The following is a 10,335-nucleotide window of genomic DNA, read 5'->3' on the forward strand; positions in this document are numbered from 1 at the left end:
CCTGTTCCACCCATTCTTGATTGCATTTTGCACTTCGGAACGCTTGTGTTTGCAGTATTCGCGCATTCGAATCTTCATCAGGTCTTCATTGAAGCGCTGATCCCGTGTTGAAACGGGAAACTCATCATGAAGTATGCTGATGACTCTGTTTTTTAAATCACTTGGTACTTCACTCCATTTGTTTAGTATGTACTGTCTAAACAGCTGAGAGCAAAGACCACGCATGCGCGAGATCACCTTCTTGCCGTCATCATCCATGATGATGCCGCCGCTGATGTCGACGGAGTAAGGCAAGCCCTCTGGCCGGTGACGCGTGAACCTGGGTGTCCCGGCAGGGGTCTCTAGCGGCGTGTCGATGGGGGTACGGACGTCAGGTGTCTCCACCGGCGTCTGGGCCCCGAAGCGAGGAGTGTCGAGTGGGGTGGCTCCTGGCGGAGTAGGTAGAGGTGTGTAGCTTCTAGGAACAGTCAGCCGTGCAAAACCTGGTGTAGATGGCGATGCTGTGGATGGTGTGGGGGCGGGCAAAGAAGGGGAGGGTAAAGAGCCTCGTCGAACACGAGGCGGTGTGGAGGCATCGGTGGCGGAATCCCCACAACAACCGCCACCGCCACCACTAGAGCGCCGGTGTCTAGACAAGTGTGAAGCTCGTCTCATCGACGCCGAAGCTTTGGAGCGCGCCGAATGCTCCGAAAGAGAGGGAGATGCGGATGGTGTAGGAACGCGCGATGATGCGCCAGAGCGATGACACTCCACGTACCACTGTCTCTGCTGCGGTGACAAAGAAGAAAGAAAATCCTCATCATCCATACCTGCATTAAACACACGAATATTTAAACTTAATATTGAATGAATAGAGTAGACAATGACGCAAAGACCATTAAATACAATGACGTAATGACGCATATAAATACAATGACGCAATGAATCGAGTGATAGAAGAGGCAAGTCGAAAACTCAGAATTGTCAATCAAAAGATGTGAGCGCGATTAGAAAAGAGCGTTATACACCATGGAAGGTACTTAGAGAGCCAGAGCTTTTACAGCACGGAGCAAAATTGTTCAAATACAATATTTGTGGCTTTAAGAGATCTCTCTCTCATCCTCGCATAACTCAGCATAACTTCCTATATCTATATAAAGCTCTCCGTTTAAACACATATCCTGTGTTTCATTTTGTAGCTCCTCTACATGCACCCCATATAGAGTAGTAGCATCTTGATGCTCGTCTGGCACCACCGCAGCGGCTTCTGATTGAGCATCTTCTCTGATCTCCTCCATTGATGTCGTTGTGATTGGCACATGGTAGCCTTCATACGTCCTTGTACTACGAGGGGCTACCTCTATGACGTACCACCAGTTTGATGTAGACTTTGTAGGATGAAATATTACCTGCCAGAGCCACATAACTTACATGAGAGCTTTCAAGCACATAGCTTGTAAAAGGGGGATGTTAACTATTTACATACTTACTTGTTCACAATGCTCGGGTAGTACGAAAGTGTCTCTTAGGTCAGTCCATTTCTTAGTAGAATCCACCTCAAGAAAACCAGACTCTCCTCTACGCACAGTAGCGTTGCGACCCTCCATGATTATCTTGAACCATTGCACGTCGAACAAGTCGACAAAAAATCCTCTGTAATCGATCCTCAAAATCTCTTGTAGCGTGCCGAAGTAAGTGAGTTCCGCCACCACAGGATCTGCATCAGAGGAACGTCGTCGACTAGGCTGTTCAAATTTTGCCATGATTCCACAATCTTGAGTAAAACGCTTTTTTGTCGATTCGTTCCACCCTAAAATGTCGACCTTTACACCATGCTGCTGTGTATGACTTATACTACAACGAACAAAGATTATGAGTGGCCGTTCAAACGTTTATAAATAAAGTCACTTGCTAGTCATACATTGCAAACTTACCTTGGTCGCGCAACCCCGAGAGTACTCCCACTCTTCTTCAGTCACTTCGTCACCGCATTGTTGTGCGCTTTTCAATTGGTTGTGCAACCATCTTAAGCTCATGAAGGTTGGTAGGCTCTCTAGAACCGCTGGATAGTGCATCGGTGGTCGTCTTCCCCGTCTCCACTCGATTCGTGCCCTTTGTCGCTCTTGCTTTGCATCCTCATATTGTGAAATCCACTTTTGCATCACTGGATTGTGAAGCATGCAAAATCGGTTGATTTTAGCCTCTAGATCTTCCGTCATCTTCTTCTCAACACCGAGATTGCACATGACAATCCCAGATATGCGCTCATCATCTATGGTTCGCCATAGCGTGTCCCGGGATTTATCAAATCCGTCTAGCCACTCTCCAATGTACACTAGGGACTCTGATACCAACCAACCTTCTGCCATGCTACCCTCCGGACGTGCCTTTTGACGCACATATCCCTTAAGCGTTTTCATGAAACGCTCTAAGAAGAACATCCATCTGGAATGAACTGTGCCAGCTATTTCCACCTCATCAACTATGTGAACAAGAAGATGCACCTGAATGGTTAGCATTGTAGTAGGAAAATGTTTCTCAAACATGCACACAAGCTCCGCAGCATTTAGTTTGGCGAAAGGTATGGCTCCCAAAGTATCTTTCTTGCCGGTCAGATGGTCCCATAGTAGATTACCCACATTCTTGAATATGTGCATTCGATCGAGCAAGTGATTGATCATGAGTCGGGGCCAGTATGGTAACTCGTACCATAGAGATAGTCTCTTCATCCCTGGAGGCAATCCGTCATCTCACATCTCCTTTTGCTCTAACCATGCTTGTGCAGACATTCTTGGTGGCTCTCTTCCCAAAAAGCCGTCGCATAACACATGATTCTCTGGAAGATACGCTTGATGACCTTCGTAGATTTGCTTCTTCAGTGAGGGTGCCCTACGTGCATTCAGTCTAGGTCCACATGTGACACATGCTCTGTATCCGCTTGTTTGAAGCCCTGCATGTATACACATGATAATAGATCAACTATGGGAAAAAACAAGATTTACAGTGTCTGAGTGAGGAGTGTCAATAGATCACCTGAGCATTCTGTTAGCCCGGGATAGTCATGCATGGTCCACATTAGAATGCCTCTGATCAAAGCATTCCATCGTCCTGTATGTCGGCTCATATCCACCACCTCTATGCCAATCCACAATTGTTGTAGCTCTTCCAATAGTGGACGAAGATACACATCCATATTCCCCACTTTATATCGCCCTGGCACAATCAAGCTTAGCCATAAGTGCCCCTTCTTCGTAGTCAACCACGGGGGAATGTTGTAGTTGACGATGACAACGGGCCATACACTGTAAGATGTTGATCTTTGACCAAATGGATTTACGCCATCCATAGCCAGGCCTAAGCGCAAATTTCGAGCTTCCCTGGCAAAATCCGACCATGTTCCATCTATATGTTTCCAGGCTGCGCAATCTGCAGGAATTCGTAGCACACCATCCGAAGATTTATTCTCCTCATGCCATGATGCTAGGGCGGCCATGGACTTACATTCGAAGAAATGCTTGATGCGAGGAAGCAGAGGAAAATGTCGCAAAACCTTTTGTGGAATTTTTGTCCCGTGGAGATCTACTCGATATCTTTCGGAATCACATGTCGCACAGCATGCTTGCATTGACTACAAGGACATAAGACCCTCGTCGCTACTCATAATGAGGATAAAAAACTTATAACCTGGACAACAAATTTAATATTCTATTGGCATTCTTCGTCTTATCTCTCTCTCTCTCTCTCTCTCTCTCTCTCTCTCTCTCTCTCTCTCTTTCTCTTTACCTCACATTCTCTAGTCATGTCCAATCCCCGCACACCTCGGTCTAGAGGTGCACGGAGATCAGAACCACCGGGTTATAATCTCGTCTTTATTGGTCAATACCTATATTTGTGGGTACAAGAAATCTACACACCCACGTCTACATGATACTGCATGTAGTGGACAAAACCCCTTTGCCTCTTCTCTAGCTGTAGCACTTCACTTCATCTTAACATCTTTTCACAGTAGATCTTTTCACTGTTCGTCTAACTCTAAACCCTAAACCGTAAGTAATTCTTGCGTGGACTCGATCTAACGTAAATAAGCGTAAATCTAAATAAACGTAAATCTAACTAAAAATAAAGCTAAATCTAATTTAACATAAGTCTAATGACTAGAGGTTGTCTAGATGGTCATTGTGTCGGGGATGTAGTGACTCTTGCCGCCCTGAAGATCCACCTTCTTCCCTATCTTCTGAAGACATTTCACCAGTACTTTTGGATCGACAGAGCCCACCATGAGTGAAGGCAGCAATACCCTATATTCCATTGAGGGCTTTCTTCACCCGCTTCATGCAGGCATCGCAGTCTATGGAGACCTAAATCTAATCTAATATAACGTAAATCTAAATCTAGCTTAAATAAACGTAAATCTATTAAAAAATAAACCTAAATCTAATTTAATGTAAGTCTACATATAACCTAATCTTTAACGTCTTTTAAGATAGTTTCCTACGACGTTATAACTCTCTTCTTCTTGTGTGTGTGCGCATGTGTGGATGTGTGTGCCAATAAAAAGAGATAAATGGTATAACCTTTCTATCACCCATGCCAAGTATGATAGATTGATTATGCCATTTCCCTCTTGAATAATAGGTCTTGAGTTCAACTCTTCGTCGGCTAGATCTTTAGGTCTTTTAATTTTAATTAGTTTCCTACGACGTTAAATTAGTTTCTCTCTCTTTCTCTCTCAATGTGTGTACGTTTTTTTGGATCGTATGCATGTTTTCTCTCTCTTTTCCTCTCTCAATGTGTGCGTTTTTTATTTATGCATGTTCTCTCTCTCTTTTCCTCTCTCAATGCGTGCGTTTTTTGTTTATGCATGCTCTCTCTCTCTTTTTCTCTCTCAATGTGTGTGTGCATTCTTTGTTTATGTATGTGTGTGTGCGTTTTTGTTTTTGTTTGTACTCTCTCTCTCTCTCTCTCTCTCTCAAAAACACTATGTGTGTGTGTGTATGTGTGTGTGAGAGAGAGAGAGTGAGGGAGAGAGAAAGAGGAGAAGGGAACATGAGAATGAGGAGAGGGAAGGAGCATACCTGGCTCTCCTTCCTCTCCTCGTGTGTGTGTGTGTGTGTGTGTGTGTGGAGAAGAAAAAGAGAGAGAGAGAGGGAGAGCGTTACCTGCTCCTTGCTTGAGGGCGCCGAAAAACTCAGATCTGAGATCTGAGTTTTTGGGCGCGCTCGGTTATTTTTTTACCCCAGCCGGTGTCGCTATGAGCGTTGCAAATTTACAAAGAAATTTGCGACGCTCATAGCGACGCTCATAGCGACGCCGGGAATTTTTTTTTTGAGCGTCGCTAATATGAAGAGCCTCTTGTAGTGTTTTGGATTGAGGTTATCATGTGTGCTACATATGTACTTAATAGTTGTCCTATAGAATCTTTGCAGTCTATGAATCCTTATTGAGCATGGCATGATAAGAAGCCATCTATTCATCACATTTTTGTTCTATATATGGATGATTTGTTAATCATTGGTCCAAATGAGACACATATTGCTAAATCTAAGGCTGATTTGAGTGCTATTTTCAATATGAAAATTGCAAGAAAACACACACACCTTGGAGAAGAGGAAGGAATCTCAAGGCACACAACAAAGAGTGTATTACTTAGGGTCCAATGGAAAGATTAGTTACAGATAGCCCTAGATTGTGGATGTATATACAATGCACGAGGGGAAAAAACCTGGTTCAGTGATCCTAAGTGTGTTCACACACATCACTACCATATGTATATGGTAACAAATCCCCTTAAGAGTGATGCGGTGAACGAGAGCTGGCACATAGAGTATAGGGAAGTGGCATGCCTTGAGGACATGATTAGTCCACAAAGGAGAGTAAGTAGAAAGCTTTGAGCTTCTCACAAGACAACGCCTTTGTGAAAATATCTGCAAGGTTATCATGTGTTGGCACATAAGCCAAGCTGATCTCTCCTGTTGAGAGCCTCTCCTTGACATAGTGGTAATGCACCTCAATGTTCTTTGTGCAAGCATGAAAAACTAAATTCCTTGCAACTCCCAATTTCCTCTGACTATCAGTGTAGATAGTGTTTCCAGTGTCCTATCCAACACCCAAATCATGCATAAGGCATTTGTGACATACATGCTGAACCATAGCTGTGAAGACTACCCTGTACTCAGCCTCACAATTGGAAGTGTCCGTAGTAGGTTACTTTTTGCTCATCCATGATATGCATGAATTGTTGATCATGAAACAAACACCACTTGTAGACACTTGTATGTCAAAACACCCAGCCCAATCTAAGTACAAAGAAGCATGTAAATATTGCCACAATGACCCCCCTTGGGATAAAACAACCCAAGATGTAAAGTGTCATTCAAGTAGTGAAAAATACTCTTGAGAGTTTGCCAATGCTTAGACCCTGGGCTATGCATGAATGTGCTGACCTGTGAGATTGCAAACGGAATATCTAGCTTCGTGTTGCATACATAAATAAAACAACCAACAATAGTTTGGTAAAGAGTGACATCGGAAGGATCACCAGCATCATGAAGACTCAATTTCAAAGTTGTTTCCATAGGAGTGGCAATAGGTTTCCAATCCTAAAGTCCAAACTTACATAGCAACGTCTCTATGTAGCTTGTTTGACACAAGGCAATACCATCACAATGCTTAAACTATATACCCAAGTAATGATGCAACAACCCCAAATCTTGTATCTTGAAAGTAGCATTGAAATCAACCTTAAATTCAGCAAAATGTCTCTCGTTGATTAGCAAATCATCCACATAGAGAACAACAATGAGAAGTATATCACCCTCATACTTTACATACAATGTGCTTTCTATTGGACTATTACAAAAGTCTCGTTTGACCAAATGAGTGTCAACCTTGTCATACCAAGCAGGAGGATATTGCTTCAACCCATACAAAGATTTTTAAAATTTTCACACTTTATCTTCCTGCCCTTTAATGACAAAACTACGAGGCTGTGTTACATAAACTTTCTCAAATATGTCACCGTTCAAGAAAGCAGTAACAATGTCTGACTAATGTACATCCCAACCAAAATGAGCTGCCAATGCACATAGAAAACACACAGTAGTCATACGAACAAGTGGGAGAAAACGTCTCTTCATAATCAATGTCTTTCTGTTGTGCATAACCCTTTGCAACAAGTCGATACTTATAAGGATCAATCTCACCATCGAGCTTGCATTTCAACTTGTAAACCCACTTTGTACCAATGGCCTTTTTGCCAGCAAGATAATCATGTAAAAGTCCATGTGTCATTTTCTATAAGTGCATCATATTCTGATCGCATGGCAGCCATCCGTTTTTTTTTCCTTCATCAAAAGATAGAGGTTCCTCAACGTCACATAATCTAGACACAACCAAAGCATAATAATCTTATGTATAAGATGCATGGTGAGAGCCTGAACGAGTACAACTAGACAAAGGTGCATCCAATTTAATGTTACGCAAACCATGAACCAGTCACTTTGGCATACCTCTAGCCTACTCATTCTCAGCTCTTTCCTCATCAAGTACATCATGTACATATGTATCAGTAATAGGCTGATATGTAACATTTTTAGAAACCCCCATAGGCTGTACAATTGCCTTGTTGGAATTTACATTCAAACTTACACCATTGAAAAGAGGCAACAAAGTGTCATAAATGTCTTGTGAGCTTACATTATTGTCTCTAATACATGACAACAAGGGATGAAGAGAATCATCCACAAACACAACATCCCATGAGACCAAGATACACTTTGTTTATGGATGATACAACTTGTAACCTTTATTTTCAATACTATAATCAACAAAAATGAAATTTTCAGCCTTATCATCCAATTTTTTGCGTTGCGCTTGTGGCACAAAAGCAGAATCCAAACAACCAAAAATGTGCATGTGCTCAGTAGAAGGCTTTCTATCATGCCATGCTTCAAAGGAGTGATAGACTGCAAAGATTTTGTAGGACACCTACTGCTAAGTGTATAAGTGGCACACATGATGGCCTCAAGCCAAATTCAATGCGGCAAAGCTTGACTTTTGACCATACATTGTGCCATTTTCATAAGTGACTTGTTTTTCCTCTCAGTAACACCATTTTGTTGAGGCATATATGGCACTTTACACTGGTGTTTTATCCCACGACTAGCCAAAAATGTATTAATTTCATGAGACATATACTCCCCCCCTTGATCTGAATGGAGGGTGCCCATAGTGTATTTTAAGATATATTTTCAACCATAGCCAAAAATTGTTTGAAGCATATAAACACTTTAAACTTCATTTTAAGCGGATACACCCATGCATTCTTGGAGTCATCATCAAGTCGCAAAGTAAAGGTAATTACCCAAGGACAAAGTTTGCACGGGCCCACAAACATCACTATCCACAAGCTGCAACCTGCATGTGTCCCTAGCTAAACCATCCTTTGAAAGCTTTGAACGTTACATCTTGCCCAAAATACAGCCTTCACAAACATGTTTGAAAAGTGCTTCAGGAGGTGGCAAAGAAGCAACCATATCAGATTTTTGTAAACATAGGAAACTGGCAAAATTTAGATGCCCAAAACGTGCACGCCAAAGTTTTGCATCTGAAATAGCCTTTGAATCCACAACAACATTTGCAAAATTCTTCCAACACTTGTCATACAAAGTGAGCTTATAAAATCCACGGCATAAAATGCCAAATGCAACAATTTCATCACCAAAATTGAGATCATGTACTATACATTTTTCATCCACAAATTTGACTACAAGAACAAATCTAGCGAGTGCAGATATAGAAAAAAGATTCTTCTTGATACCATGTACATACAATGCATCAACAAGTATGTAAGAACTGCCATTTGCAGCAGTAAGCACAATCTTTCCAACTCCCTTAACCGGATAAGAGGCAGTGTTGGCATAAGTGACTGAATTCCCATGAGGGACATCCTTGAGAAAGGTAAACAATCCATGATGAGAGGTAATGTGCTTTGTAGCACCCCCGTAGCACCACTTTCAAAGTACCACACATGAGCATCTACAACAATTGACATACATGCATCATGGACAAAAGGATCGTAAGTGCACTCTCCACTAAAGACCCATTCTTCATCAATATCCACATCACAATTTCCTTTCACAAAAGACTCAACAATAGCTGCACTTGTAGTGGAACCAACCTCTTTCTTCTTAGACTCTTTTGTCTTCAATTTTGGACACTTCTTGATCAAGTGATCATTATATATACAATAATGGCAACGCATCTTCTTCTTGGCCCTTTCACCAAAACTCCTAGACAAATTGCCGTTAGCAAAAGCATTAAGAACAGGTGATTTACCACTCACAGAAGAACCATAAGAATTGGCTACATGGTTGTTAGCATCTTTTCTTTGAGAAAAATAAAGGCATGTTCAACAACACACTATTTAGACCTTTTTTTTTAAAAGTGACTCTTGCAATAGCAATGTGCATAATGCATCAAACTTGACAACTTTTGGATTTCCTAGTACTAGCAAAAGTCTAGTAAGAGTTTGGCAAAGTGTCAAGAACAGTCTACACAAGGGAACTGTCAAAAATGACTTTGCCTACAGAAATAAGTTGCTCGTTGATATCCTTGACACCAGAAAGGAGAGTGTCCATCTCATCTTCCTCATGCATAATCTTTGAATCTAGTTGTTTACGCAATAATGCAATTTTAGCCTCATTGCGACGACTTGCATAAATACCAACCAAAATATCAAAGCTTGTTTTGCAAATTTTGCTAAAAAAATATGAGGAGTAATAGTGTGCTTCACAGATAACACAATTAAAGAATGAGCATGTGAATCTTCTACATCCCAACAAGCTTGCTCAGTCATTGACAGAACCACTCTGGGAGTAGCAATCCAACCACCAAAACCTGCAACATCCTCAACATTGCCTACATCCTGCGAGCCAATATGTACATCAATGCCGTGCACAACATTGGCACAAGGACATGTTGCATCATATAAGCCCACATAGGGTAATTGTCCTCATCAAATCCATCCTAAGCAGCAAACATCTTGAACACATCTATGGTGTTGTCAGCCATGGCAAATGCTGCACAAAGCGGAAACAACACGTACTCTATAGGACAAACCCTAGAAGATTATAAGGAACTTGTTATGCATAAAATGACACTGACAAAAATTCTACACAAAATGGAAACGAAGGCTGAAAATGAGCCCAAATGAAAATTGTGACCAAGCTCTATGAGCTTGCCCAAAGAATTTTTTGACCTGTTGACTCTCACTAAAGCTCACAAAAATTGGAGAAAGTGAGCAAGCGTGTGCTAGAGCTATTGGCCACTAAGCTTGAGAGGATGCAACCTGCCTTG

The sequence above is a fragment of the Adiantum capillus-veneris genome, chromosome 30 (assembly GCF_014529385.1).
Source record: "Adiantum capillus-veneris isolate H3 chromosome 30, ASM1452938v2, whole genome shotgun sequence".
Taxonomy (NCBI): Eukaryota; Viridiplantae; Streptophyta; class Polypodiopsida; order Polypodiales; family Pteridaceae; genus Adiantum; species Adiantum capillus-veneris.